The following is a 13,073-nucleotide window of genomic DNA, read 5'->3' as shown; positions in this document are numbered from 1 at the left end:
ACGTAGCTGGCGCGCTCTAAAACTTGCTTATTTAGATTAGATGCTTTCGATATTAAAACGAATTGAATTCGGACCTCTTTGTTCAAGTAAATAAAATAAACTATACATACATATCACTTCCTCAGCTCTGCGATCAGGAGCGGTTTAGGGGGTGGGGCTTAAGGGACTGAAGTCCCACAAAAATCGCTCAAGCCACCCCCCAAAAAAAATCTACCACAAAGAAAAAAAAAGGATTCATATGTATTGATTAAAGCAGTATTCCATTCATGTCGTCAATATTTATTACTCTAAAATTCAATATTTTTACTACAGACTCAAATTCGAAAACGCTCCCTCGCAAAATATCATCTAAATGCAGAATACATTCAATGCGAGTTAGCGCGAGTACATTGTCAATGATATCCTGCAATAATAATAAAATTAATAGCAGACTGCCTTGCAACTTTTTTTCCAATTAACCTCCCTATATACCTCATCCACTCCGTGTTTTGTCAAAAGCGCTCCAATTAATCTTTCGGATATTTTTTTGAAAGAAAATGGCTCTGTCGCTATATACTCCCCGATTGAGGCTAAACTTATTTAAAACATTGTAGGTTAGAGTCAGGGTTGCCGATCCATGTTTCGGATAGCGCGTAGCGAGAGGAGGTAAAACAGTCCAAATTTTCGGCGCGCTCGATCGGTGGGCAAAATTAAATACATAATTTTGCACGTGAAGCTCACCGAAAAATTCACAATTTTGTTTAATATATAGTAATTTTATGTCAAGTTTGATGGTTTTATAGCGCTTTCGGATGTTTTTAAACACACTTTTGCAATGTATTCTTAATTTTTTCATTATGTTTGCAGCATCCCCCATATAAATCTCCGACCATATGTTCTATAATCACACTTGCCTGGAGAGAGTAACAAATGCACGAACCCATTTCCTGATGATAATAGTCCTACATCCCCCTATCGTTAATGTCCTCATCTACACACACCCATGAGGCCTAAAATGGATGAAAAATTCATAAGCATTTTGAAAAGAATAAATGTGATTTTTTTTTACGCTCGGCCGCTATATACTCTTCTCGCATAAGTATTATAGGCCCTAAATCTCATCTACACACACCCATGAGGCCTAAAATGGATGCAAAATTCTCAAGCATTTTGAAAAGAATAAATGTTATTTTTTTTACGCTCGGTCGCTACTCTTCTCGCATAAGTATTACAGGCCCTAAATGTTTTTAAAGCAGGGGGAGGGTGACTATACCTGCTTGATCAGTATTGATGTATAAGGCTATGCACAATAGGCCATTTTCATTGTATTGAATAAACCAACGTCGAAAAAATTTCAAGCCCCCAGAAGCCCCCCCCCCCCCAAAAAAAAAAAAAAAAAAAAAAAAAAACTTTTAGTCTCGAACCGCACCTGTCTGCGATATGAGGATTGATCATGCCAACAACGATAATGACTTCTTGTTATAATAATTATGAACCGAAGCGAGAATGCTGAAAACCCGAGGGCTGAAAATAAGCTGTTTAGCTAGCTGTTTCTAAATAAAAGTGATTAGACGAGTAAAACGCTTGAAAATTTCATGAACATATTATGATTTAAAAACAAAGTTGTGCTAACGGTATTTCTGACGAATTGACACTTTTGTCTCGAACACAAATTATTTTCCTTGAGTGGTTGGTCCATATGCAGCACTTGAATATTTCTTTAATATAGTTTACGAAAATAAAAAATTGTTCGTTTTACTACATAGTAAAACTTTTTAAAAAGCATGATGTCTTTTTCAATATTATATACAATACAATTTAAACATAATTATATTTTTATTGCTTAATTTTGATTTATGAAGTTTTTCAGAATGGGAATGGAATTATATATTTTAAAAAAATGAATTATCGTCAAACTTGATTTTAAAAAGCCTGAAAACAACATCAACCCCTATATAAAAACAAAATCGTTTACTGCTTTACTCCTAAACATTCTTTCTTTTCCCTTTTTAGCATTTTTTCGGTATTTCATGGTTTTTGTAATTCTTAAAATCAAAGACATTAATGAGGTATTTTAAAAACATCACCAACGGAACAAAATATCGACTTTGAATGAACCAATCACTATGAAAGATAATATTTTTATGCATGGCCATAAATACCTTTATACTTTAATTTGCTGCAGGGACCACTCTCGGAATTGAGGCAAACTTCCTGCAGGAAAGGCTTGGGAAATAGAATTAATTCCCCGGTCCCTTCTCGGCAAATGAAATTTAAGAAATATGGGATTTTCATCGACGATAATCTATTGAATTTTATTTTGTACTCCGAGCTCCCCGGCTTCACTTTCCCAGTGGTTTATAAAAACGACAAACACAATGTAAGACCAGTAAATAAGAAATAAGCAAATATCAATCTGATTGCATATAGCAGGACATAAGTCATCATAATAAATTGGTTTGATTGCAGTTCGTATATGTGTATAACGGAGGCCGGGGGGGGGGGGGGGCACGCCGCTAGCTGCCACAGACCTGAAACGGGATATTTTTAGAAGGCTTCACGAAATGGCAAATAAAAATTAATGCGAGCGCTCAGACCAAAAAAAAAACAGAGCACTTTTTACAGAACACTTAAAAAAATCAATTTGAAAATCAAACAAAATAATGAAAGCTCGATGTCCAAGCTATAAATATAAGTTTTGTATATTGACTGCAAAACTTGATTTTGCTTAATTACTTAAGAGAGACAGGGAGCGGTAAAGGATTTTAAAAGAGAGATAGGCTCCGATATCAGCCTATTGAGTATAGGACTTGCATCTCGTCGAACAGGCAATGCGAGGGCGAAGCGCGAGCGAAAATTTCATGTAGTGACAATTTTTTTTATTTCCAAGTCTTCGATCCCCTTATTTTATCCACTCTTCTTTTTTCCCCTCCTCTCTTAATTTCCCTTTCTTTTTTTCTCTTTCTTTCCTCCTTTTTTTTGCTGCGCCAAGGGGAGGGGGGGGGGGCTTTGCCTCTGGATCTTCCTATGTATCTATATCGTCAAACTTCGAATTCATGTTACGTCGTATATAATTTTATGCACATAAATGAAAATTAATATTTCCGTGGTCGTGTGCTCGACCTGTTATACTATCATTACAGTTGACACAGAGGGCTCACTTTTGTATTTTGTTTTGAAAAGTCATTTATTGCAGAATAAAATTTATCAAAAAGAGAAAGGATGATGAAATGCTTTGGCCAGTTTAAAATGCAACGTCGGTTACAAGTCGAGGGAAGGGGGGGGGGGAGTCTATAGGCACAAAGGGTGAAGAGGCATTTATATGCCCCAACTGCAACTTGATTTTGTTGAGGGATGATGATGCTGCTGCTGACAATGATGACAACGATAATGATGATTGTAGGGTAATGATAGAATAATATCAGGAATGGTATTATATTACTATTGATATCAATAATCTAAAAAAAAAACTTATTTGCATAATTATAATGATGATGATAGTGATAAATATGATAGCTCAGCATCAATAGCTGAACGTCAATAATTGGTTGCTAATGCCCCAATCATCATGTTTTAGAGCGAGAAACCCTACCGTGTTTTTTTTGTTTTGGGGGGGGGGTGTTATTCTAGGGTTATTTTGCAAACATTTTTTTTGTAATTAAAGTTTTACTTCATTAAAAAATATGAATGCTTTTAAATTGAAAATCATGTTTTGTTGTTGCTGTTAAACCCTGTCAAGTAAATTTGATCATTCGGGCTACTCAGTTTAGACTATACGGCCTTTGGCTAATAAAGTGCTCGGGGGGAGGGAGGGGTTCAGTATTGATGTTCAAATTGCCCACGGTGAGGCCCCATGCTATATGTGTAAGGCCCCTCCAACTATTTTAGTTATTGACCCCCTCCGAAACAAAAATACAGTTATTTCAGGGAAACGATAGTGCTCAGTGTTGACAAAATCAAACGTATAGCCTATAGGCCTATACCCCAACCTTTTTTTTCTACAATTTTCCAGTTTTGTTGAATTAATTGTTTTTATTTATTCATACTTACATTATGATTTATTTACCATTTATTTACTTATTTCTTTTTATTTATTTATCTATTCATTTATCTCTTTTGGGGGTATCGTAGGGGTGTCCACAAAACAAGTTTTGGTGGCTGCATTTATAGGCACGGTTTTTTTATTGAGTGACCCTGGCACCATTTTCATAAGATTCCGACCAAACATTTTTGCAAGCGAGCGATCAAAACAGAAGGAATTTTTTACACATGAATGAACCCTAACCCTACCCCTCCCCCCCCCCCCCTTGATCTGCGTCTGCATGCTGATATTCTGAACACTGGCACACTGTTTGTGGCCCTTTAAGTTTGAGTTGAACGTGAAAAAGAAAAAAAGTTTTACCGCACGAACCTCTAACGCATGCGCAAAAGTTGTTTACGAGATTCGATTGGTGTGACAAGCTTCTCGTACAAGCCCTCGCAACAAGGTTGGAAATTTGCATAACGGGGGCTCGACTCGTTAATTATTCAAGATTTAAAAACCGCAGGCCAGGCAACCACGTTGAACAAGGAGTACAATGCAGTGGGATGATTTGGGCGAGTGCATTCATAATAGGGGGTTCTTTTTCAGGTGCAAGTAAAGTAAACAGTTTTTGTAATAAGATTTGTATTGTTTCGCTCTTTTTCATAATTTTTTTAGTAATGTATAACACCTTATTAAGAATTGTCGTTTTTTATAGAAAAATATCATACATTTATCATTGATATGAATCAAGTTTAAAAACATCCAACCCTATATTCGAATGGTGACCCAAATGCAGGTCACGTTTTGCACCATTGAGCAAGCTCGAATTCGGCTTCAGCTGGTTACCGAGCGAGCTCGAGCTAGCTAGCTATCAGCTGTTTGTATGAGCTAGTGTGAGAAAATGGCGAGCCACAGCGATCAGCTGTTTTCAGGAAGCACTGGAACTAGCACTAGCAGGATGGGTGTACATACATTTTTACCACCACTCACAGTCTTTCTTGCTGTATTTTCACAGCTTTTTAAGTATACTCAGGTAAGTTTGCACATTTGTTTTTTTTTCATTTATTACTTAGTAGACAGGTCGTATTAACAATTTAAAGTTTAACATTAACCTGTCTAGATTTCAAATTTGACTTGAGTTGCCCTTGCCTTGTTCTCGATCTCTGCGTCCCAGGCTCAGGCTCAGCCATGCCCATGGCCAAATTTTCTGGAATTGGAAGTTGGAACAAGAATGTCACCAACTTGTTCATCACCGAATGGGACTGAGAATAGTGAGAATGAGATCTAGAACAAGACGATCTAACGTCAGATCTTCATCTAGATAAAGAGAATGTAGGCCTAACGACTAGTCTAGACTAGTCACTCTAGATGATGAGCATGATGAGGCTGTAGGCGTAGCCTGTAGTCGGGTTAACCTAATAAAAGTAGAATTAGAAAGTAAAGCTAACTTGTAGTTGTACTATGTAGTAGGCCTACTAGTAGTAGTACTAGTAGGTACACTCTAATCTCCCCCCCCCCCAAAAAAAGGCTAAAAATAAGCTGAGCATCTTTCATCTGCAAGTGCAAATGCATTTTGTATTGTAGGCTAAGTGAGAAATAAATAATGCCATCAATGGCCATGGAGTGTCAATTCTTATGCTATGCTAGGCTATGGCCTTAGATTCTACGTCTGAACTAGTTGGAGACAATCATTTGCAATTTTTGCATGCATTTTAGTACGTAGACCAAAAGCTTCGATCTCTGTTAAACTGGAGCTAAGTCATCTCTTTCAAGGTACCGTAGTAGTCACTAGTAGGCCTAGATCTACTAGTAGTAGTACTAGTACCGGTAGTACGGTAGAGTTCTAATAAAAACAAACTAGGAAATCTGAGTGATGTTACTGCACATTAACTTTACTAGATTGATAACCTATCAGACTTAATGATAAGTGGTCTAAAACCAACATCTGTCTTGTTCATTAATTTCTTGACTTGTGTCTTTAGTTTTTATAGCTTCACTAACTTTCCCTTTGCATTTAAATAGCAGGCACAACTTTTTTTAGGGTCATGAGTGTCAGTGCGTGTAAAGTTCTAGATCTAAACTTTTTTTTATGTTTTCAAGACATGTCCGGGAGTCATCATTTGTTCTTTGTAATGTATGGAGCTCCGGCCCGCGAAGCGGGCCGGAGCTCCCTTGGTTAGGCATGAATCAGAACTTAAAACTTTGGACATCTTTATCAGTTTGTTCAGCTGGAAATTGAAGTTTAAGAAAAGCTTTAACTTCTCAATCGAGGATTGATTTGAATACACAGACAAAGATATTGAAGATGGGTTAGTAATTTTGAGAAAAAAAATAGCACTACTATCACATATTTGAGTTTGTACAAAAAGGTGAAGAAAATTGTAAAATAACATCAATGTTTCACTGCTGTTGACAATGTTAAAATTTTGGAAAAAAGTAGCCATTTATTGTACTATCTAGTCCTACATGTAGAGTTAAAGTTGCTTTGAAATTTTTATTACCTTGAAGGCTTGAATTGTAATAGGCAAATTGCCATTTTTCACATTTAGGATTGATTATGTGCTTCAAGGGGTGGATATTCAACTCTTTACTCTTGTGTCAGTGTTTGACAAGTCTTACTGTAGTTTGACATTTGTTTGGTTGCAAACTCCCCATTGTTCACAAAGTAATGCAATCAGGCCTGAATGCAATGATTTTGTTCAGTATATTTCGTTTATGCAAAATTTAATTTTTCACTCATCTCAGTAAGTAAAAGGGCAACCCAGCATGGAATTTTGAAGTGTCTGCCAAGATCTCTAATGGTGACTGAGGGTGGAAATGTTTAGTTAGCTTCACAATGTTGAATTGAAAAGGGCGATAATTGACTTTAGATGAAATTTTAAAAACTGATGCCATGGTGGTGGTAGTGATTTTATTTACCTGATTGCTAAGAAAGCATGAATGCTTGTAAGCAAGCAATCAGAGGGCCGGTGTCCTCCTCGAGGAACCTGGTACATTGTAATGAGGATAGGTTGACCTGATTGACATGACATTATCTTCATAAGTCCACCCCAACAAGTGGTTGATTTGAATAAAAAGAAAAAATCCAACAAACGTAACACTGAAAATTTCATCAAAATCAGATGTGAAATAAGAAAGTTATGACATTTTAAAGTTTTGCATAATCTTACAAAACAGTTATCTCACTATTTCTTTTGTATTTTTATATGAAATATTCTAATTTTCTCTTCACTGTCCTGTTAAAAAAAAGTTTATATCTCCCTGAACATGTGGAATTGCCATTGTTTTAACATTTTATGGTTCAGTCAAGTTGGACCAAATTGTCAAATCTGTAAAAATTGAAATATTGTATAATTCAAACAATAAAAAACAAAAGAAATAGTGAGGGACATCATCGATTCTCTCATTTGCATGTGACTAAATTGTGCATATAACTATTTTGTGAAAAATAAGCGAAACTTTAAAATGTCATAACTTTCTTGTTTTACATCCGATTTTGATCAAATTTTCAGCATTATGCTTGTCTGATTTTTCTCTATTGATTCAAATCAACATTTTTCTGAGGTGTACTTGACCATTAAATACTTAAACGTCATGTTATTGACAATTTATATTTATAAGACCATAGTCTTCAAAAAATGGAAAGAATAATTGTACAAATATAAATGATGTATTAAATATGTCATTTGGTGCAAGAATACGTTATTGGCCTGCTTGTAGAAAGTCATGAAATTACCAACAAACTTCTCTAAGGTGTTAAAATTTTGTTAGCAATTTTATGTGCTTCTGCTGAAAACACCACTACACCTGAGGTAGAATTTTGCAACATGTAGAGAAATTAAATGGTTTGGATATTTTTGGTGAAACTGAAAGGGGGTTTCCATTCTACACTCCTGCATACATTGTGCAATGTACTGCAATACCTTTACAGAGACCATGCTAATAAACACTGCTGGCTTCATGCACACACTTGCCCGAAATCTCAAAACATTTCTTTGTGCGAAAATTTGTTTACTACAAAGTTAAAACCCTGGGCATGAGGAGGTTGTTTGTATATGAACAGAATGTACACTTGAAATGTATGGAGCTCCGGCCCGCGAAGCGGGCCGGAGCTCCCTTGGTTAGGCATGAATCAGAACTTAAAACTTTGGACATCTTTATCAGTTTGTTCAGCTGGAAATTGAAGTTTAAGAAAAGCTTTAACTTCTCAATCGAGGATTGATTTGAATACACAGACAAAGATATTGAAGATGGGTTAGTAATTTTGAGAAAAAAAATAGCACTACTATCACATATTTGAGTTTGTACAAAAAGGTGAAGAAAATTGTAAAATAACATCAATGTTTCACTGCTGTTGACAATGTTAAAATTTTGGAAAAAAGTAGCCATTTATTGTACTATCTAGTCCTACATGTAGAGTTAAAGTTGCTTTGAAATTTTTATTACCTTGAAGGCTTGAATTGTAATAGGCAAATTGCCATTTTTCACATTTAGGATTGATTATGTGCTTCAAGGGGTGGATATTCAACTCTTTACTCTTGTGTCAGTGTTTGACAAGTCTTACTGTAGTTTGACATTTGTTTGGTTGCAAACTCCCCATTGTTCACAAAGTAATGCAATCAGGCCTGAATGCAATGATTTTGTTCAGTATATTTCGTTTATGCAAAATTTAATTTTTCACTCATCTCAGTAAGTAAAAGGGCAACCCAGCATGGAATTTTGAAGTGTCTGCCAAGATCTCTAATGGTGACTGAGGGTGGAAATGTTTAGTTAGCTTCACAATGTTGAATTGAAAAGGGCGATAATTGACTTTAGATGAAATTTTAAAAACTGATGCCATGGTGGTGGTAGTGATTTTATTTACCTGATTGCTAAGAAAGCATGAATGCTTGTAAGCAAGCAATCAGAGGGCCGGTGTCCTCCTCGAGGAACCTGGTACATTGTAATGAGGATAGGTTGACCTGATTGACATGACATTATCTTCATAAGTCCACCCCAACAAGTGGTTGATTTGAATAAAAAGAAAAAATCCAACAAACGTAACACTGAAAATTTCATCAAAATCAGATGTGAAATAAGAAAGTTATGACATTTTAAAGTTTTGCATAATCTTACAAAACAGTTATCTCACTATTTCTTTTGTATTTTTATATGAAATATTCTAATTTTCTCTTCACTGTCCTGTTAAAAAAAAGTTTATATCTCCCTGAACATGTGGAATTGCCATTGTTTTAACATTTTATGGTTCAGTCAAGTTGGACCAAATTGTCAAATCTGTAAAAATTGAAATATTGTATAATTCAAACAATAAAAAACAAAAGAAATAGTGAGGGACATCATCGATTCTCTCATTTGCATGTGACTAAATTGTGCATATAACTATTTTGTGAAAAATAAGCGAAACTTTAAAATGTCATAACTTTCTTGTTTTACATCCGATTTTGATCAAATTTTCAGCATTATGCTTGTCTGATTTTTCTCTATTGATTCAAATCAACATTTTTCTGAGGTGTACTTGACCATTAAATACTTAAACGTCATGTTATTGACAATTTATATTTATAAGACCATAGTCTTCAAAAAATGGAAAGAATAATTGTACAAATATAAATGATGTATTAAATATGTCATTTGGTGCAAGAATACGTTATTGGCCTGCTTGTAGAAAGTCATGAAATTACCAACAAACTTCTCTAAGGTGTTAAAATTTTGTTAGCAATTTTATGTGCTTCTGCTGAAAACACCACTACACCTGAGGTAGAATTTTGCAACATGTAGAGAAATTAAATGGTTTGGATATTTTTGGTGAAACTGAAAGGGGGTTTCCATTCTACACTCCTGCATACATTGTGCAATGTACTGCAATACCTTTACAGAGACCATGCTAATAAACACTGCTGGCTTCATGCACACACTTGCCCGAAATCTCAAAACATTTCTTTGTGCGAAAATTTGTTTACTACAAAGTTAAAACCCTGGGCATGAGGAGGTTGTTTGTATATGAACAGAATGTACACTTGACATGTACACACACGTTTTACATACACAATTGCAGGGTATTTAAATGCCCAATGTGTGCCTTTAACGGTCACTGGCCGATCCCATTCAAAATACGAGAACAAACAGGTTACTCAATACCCCCTTTTTTATCTAAGCTCCACCCCCGTGAGAACTAAATTGATTGTATTAGCATACAATCAGCCCAGCTGTCACATCTGAGCATGCGTGTGTAATAGTAATGAGGCAATGCAAATTTTGCTGAGGCATCGACCAATGAACGAGCAGCGAAGGGCCACTCTCATTGGCTGCTTTCTTGTGTCACATAAAATATGCATTGCAAAATGGGGAAGACCCTGGGAAGCTGATTGTCACATGGAGACCCTTCGATCGAGTGTACGTTGATGTGTATGTGTGTTGAAATGTACATGCTGTGCACTTTGCATTGGAAGCTATACTGAAGACTGTCGTACAGTACATACAAAAAAGTTATTTGTTGTGTGGAAATGGTATTAAAAACTATCTATTATAGAGTTTCCCTCTCCCCAACTCCCTAAATATGGCTGAAATTGGATGATGGATATGTATAATAGATACTCTTTTTATACTAGTTTTCGTATCAAAGTCATGGAATTAAATATGATGAACTCCAACATAGATCTAGGAATATTACATTGTTATTCATGATATCCGTTTGTAAAGCTCCATGATTCAAGTAAATGACCCTTATTGATGAAAGCATGATCTACTACATGCAGTGAAATGCTCTTTAATGTTCCACGTGTATCACTGTAGAGCATGCACATGAGGCCATGTATTTCATCATTCGTACACACCGTGCATCAACGAACAGCTGGTTCGAACTGGTTTCACTCCATCCACAATAGTATACACACACCTTTATGGCTTCAGTACATGTTGCTTACGCTCTTGACCAACAGTTATGCTGCCTTTTTTTTTTTGGGGGGGGGGGTTATCTTTTTTGAAAATACCATTATTCCATACTTTATAGCGTTACCTCACCATCTTTTTTTTCTTCTGACCTCTTTTTTTTTCAGGCTGATATTATTATCGGTAATTACATTTTGTAATTTTGTTCACCCCTGGCTTCATATTCAGTATATGATTTTAAAGGCATGTATTCTGAACTTGGGTTGTACATGTTGTATGGATAACATTTGTGAACCATGGCCCTACGTCCTACATTCCAAGATTGGTATGCTGGCATAAGCTGAATTTTACAAATCTTTTACATAATGATATTTCTCAAAGTACATGTATTGCTTATTTTATGTATTATTGTGATTTATCTGTAAAAGTCAGTACATAATCTTTAAAGTCACAAGAAAAGTTAAAATGAGCAATGCTTGATGAGATATTCATAATGTAATATTATTTCAAAAATATATACCATGAAGATAAACATAACAAATAATGCATTTTAGGGGCAATATGAATGCAAAAATAATAATTATAAGCAGAATATTTCTTATAATTATGATGACTAGTATTCATATTTGCAGAAGTTTTTATAGGCCTGTATGCTTAATACAGACCATAGACATAGTCCTAATATTTCATTGTCCTACATGATTTGTTGAACATAAATTTTCTCTTCCTGCATGTAAATTTTAATAGGTCTTCTGTGATATAGGCCTATGCCAAGATCATGATGTAGCCTCTTGGCCTATAGGCCTATCATGTAGCCCGATTTTGTCCTACATTTTTTTTTCAATTGCATGTTTGAGGAGAAAGGGAGTTATGACTAGACTTGTCTTGCTCATTTGAATTTAACTGTCAAGAGTGGTTCATTTGTTTATTTATCTGCACCTGGACCATTGTATTTGGATAGTCTATGGAGATAATGTCCAGTGTCCCAGCCTGTACAAAATCCATTGAACCAATAAAAGGGGGGTTAAAAAGAAGAGAGGGACTTGTGGAACAGATCAATGCAGAGAAGCATCTATTGTTTGAACATGAAAGAGATAGCTTTCTCTGCCATACACTTGTGTGAGTTGGTCAATTCGTAACTCTGCAGCTATCTTAAGACATGTTATGGTGGATGGCATTTGAATTATAACAGTTGAAAATTTTAGGCCTCTTTCCCATATCCCATAACATTTTTGTTCCCCAATTTTGAAATTCAACGAATTTGTATCATAATTTCCAGGTGTCTAAAATAGCCTTCAGACACTAAGATACATTTACATTTTTTCTTCTCCAAATTTTATGAATTTGGGGGAGGGGGAATGCCATCAGTCACCCCATTTGCATAGGCCTACTGACCAAAATAATCAAACGGTTTTGTGACCTATAAATGGAGGATAAGTGATGGAAAGACGCTTCTGGCATTCCTGCAAGAAAAAACACTGCAATGATTTTTGGTAATGTGCCCCATATTCTAGCAATCAAATGCAGATGAAAATTTAAGATGTTATAAATTTCTAATTTTTTGATGAAATTTTTAAAGGAGAATGAAACCCTTGAAACCAGCTGAATCCATATCAAAGAGAAAAATCAAAGGAACACATTGTTGAAAGTTTGAGGAAGATTGAATGAATAATAAGAAAGTTATGAGCATTTGAATATTGAGATCACTAGTGCCATGTAGATCCTCCCATTGGCAATGCGACCAAGATCTGTGATGTCACACACGTACAACTCTCCCAATTGGACACTGAAAATATACCCCAAAACATTTCTTTTTGCTCATTCTAATCATATGACAAACGATTCATCAATGATATAATGTTGTGAAACCTCTGTACTTGTCATCTCATAAAGAGAACACCTCACCTTGTGATAAACTCTATAAAAGTGAGAATATAAGTGAAATAAGTACTAAAGTAATGAGGGAGTTGTACGTGTGTGATATCACAGATCTTGGTCGCATTGCCGATGGGAGGATCTACATGGCACTAGTGATCTCAATATTCAAACGCTCATAACTTTCTTATTATTCATTCAATCTTCCTCAAACTTTCAACAATGTGTTCCTTTGATTTTTCTCTTTGATATGAATTCAGCTGGTTTCAAGGGTTTCATTCTCCTTTAAGTGTTAGCTGTAAGGCTT

Source organism: Lytechinus pictus, chromosome 12 (genome assembly GCF_037042905.1).
Source record: "Lytechinus pictus isolate F3 Inbred chromosome 12, Lp3.0, whole genome shotgun sequence".
Lineage (NCBI taxonomy): Eukaryota > Metazoa > Echinodermata > Echinoidea > Temnopleuroida > Toxopneustidae > Lytechinus > Lytechinus pictus.
This window is presented reverse-complemented; position numbering follows the sequence as displayed.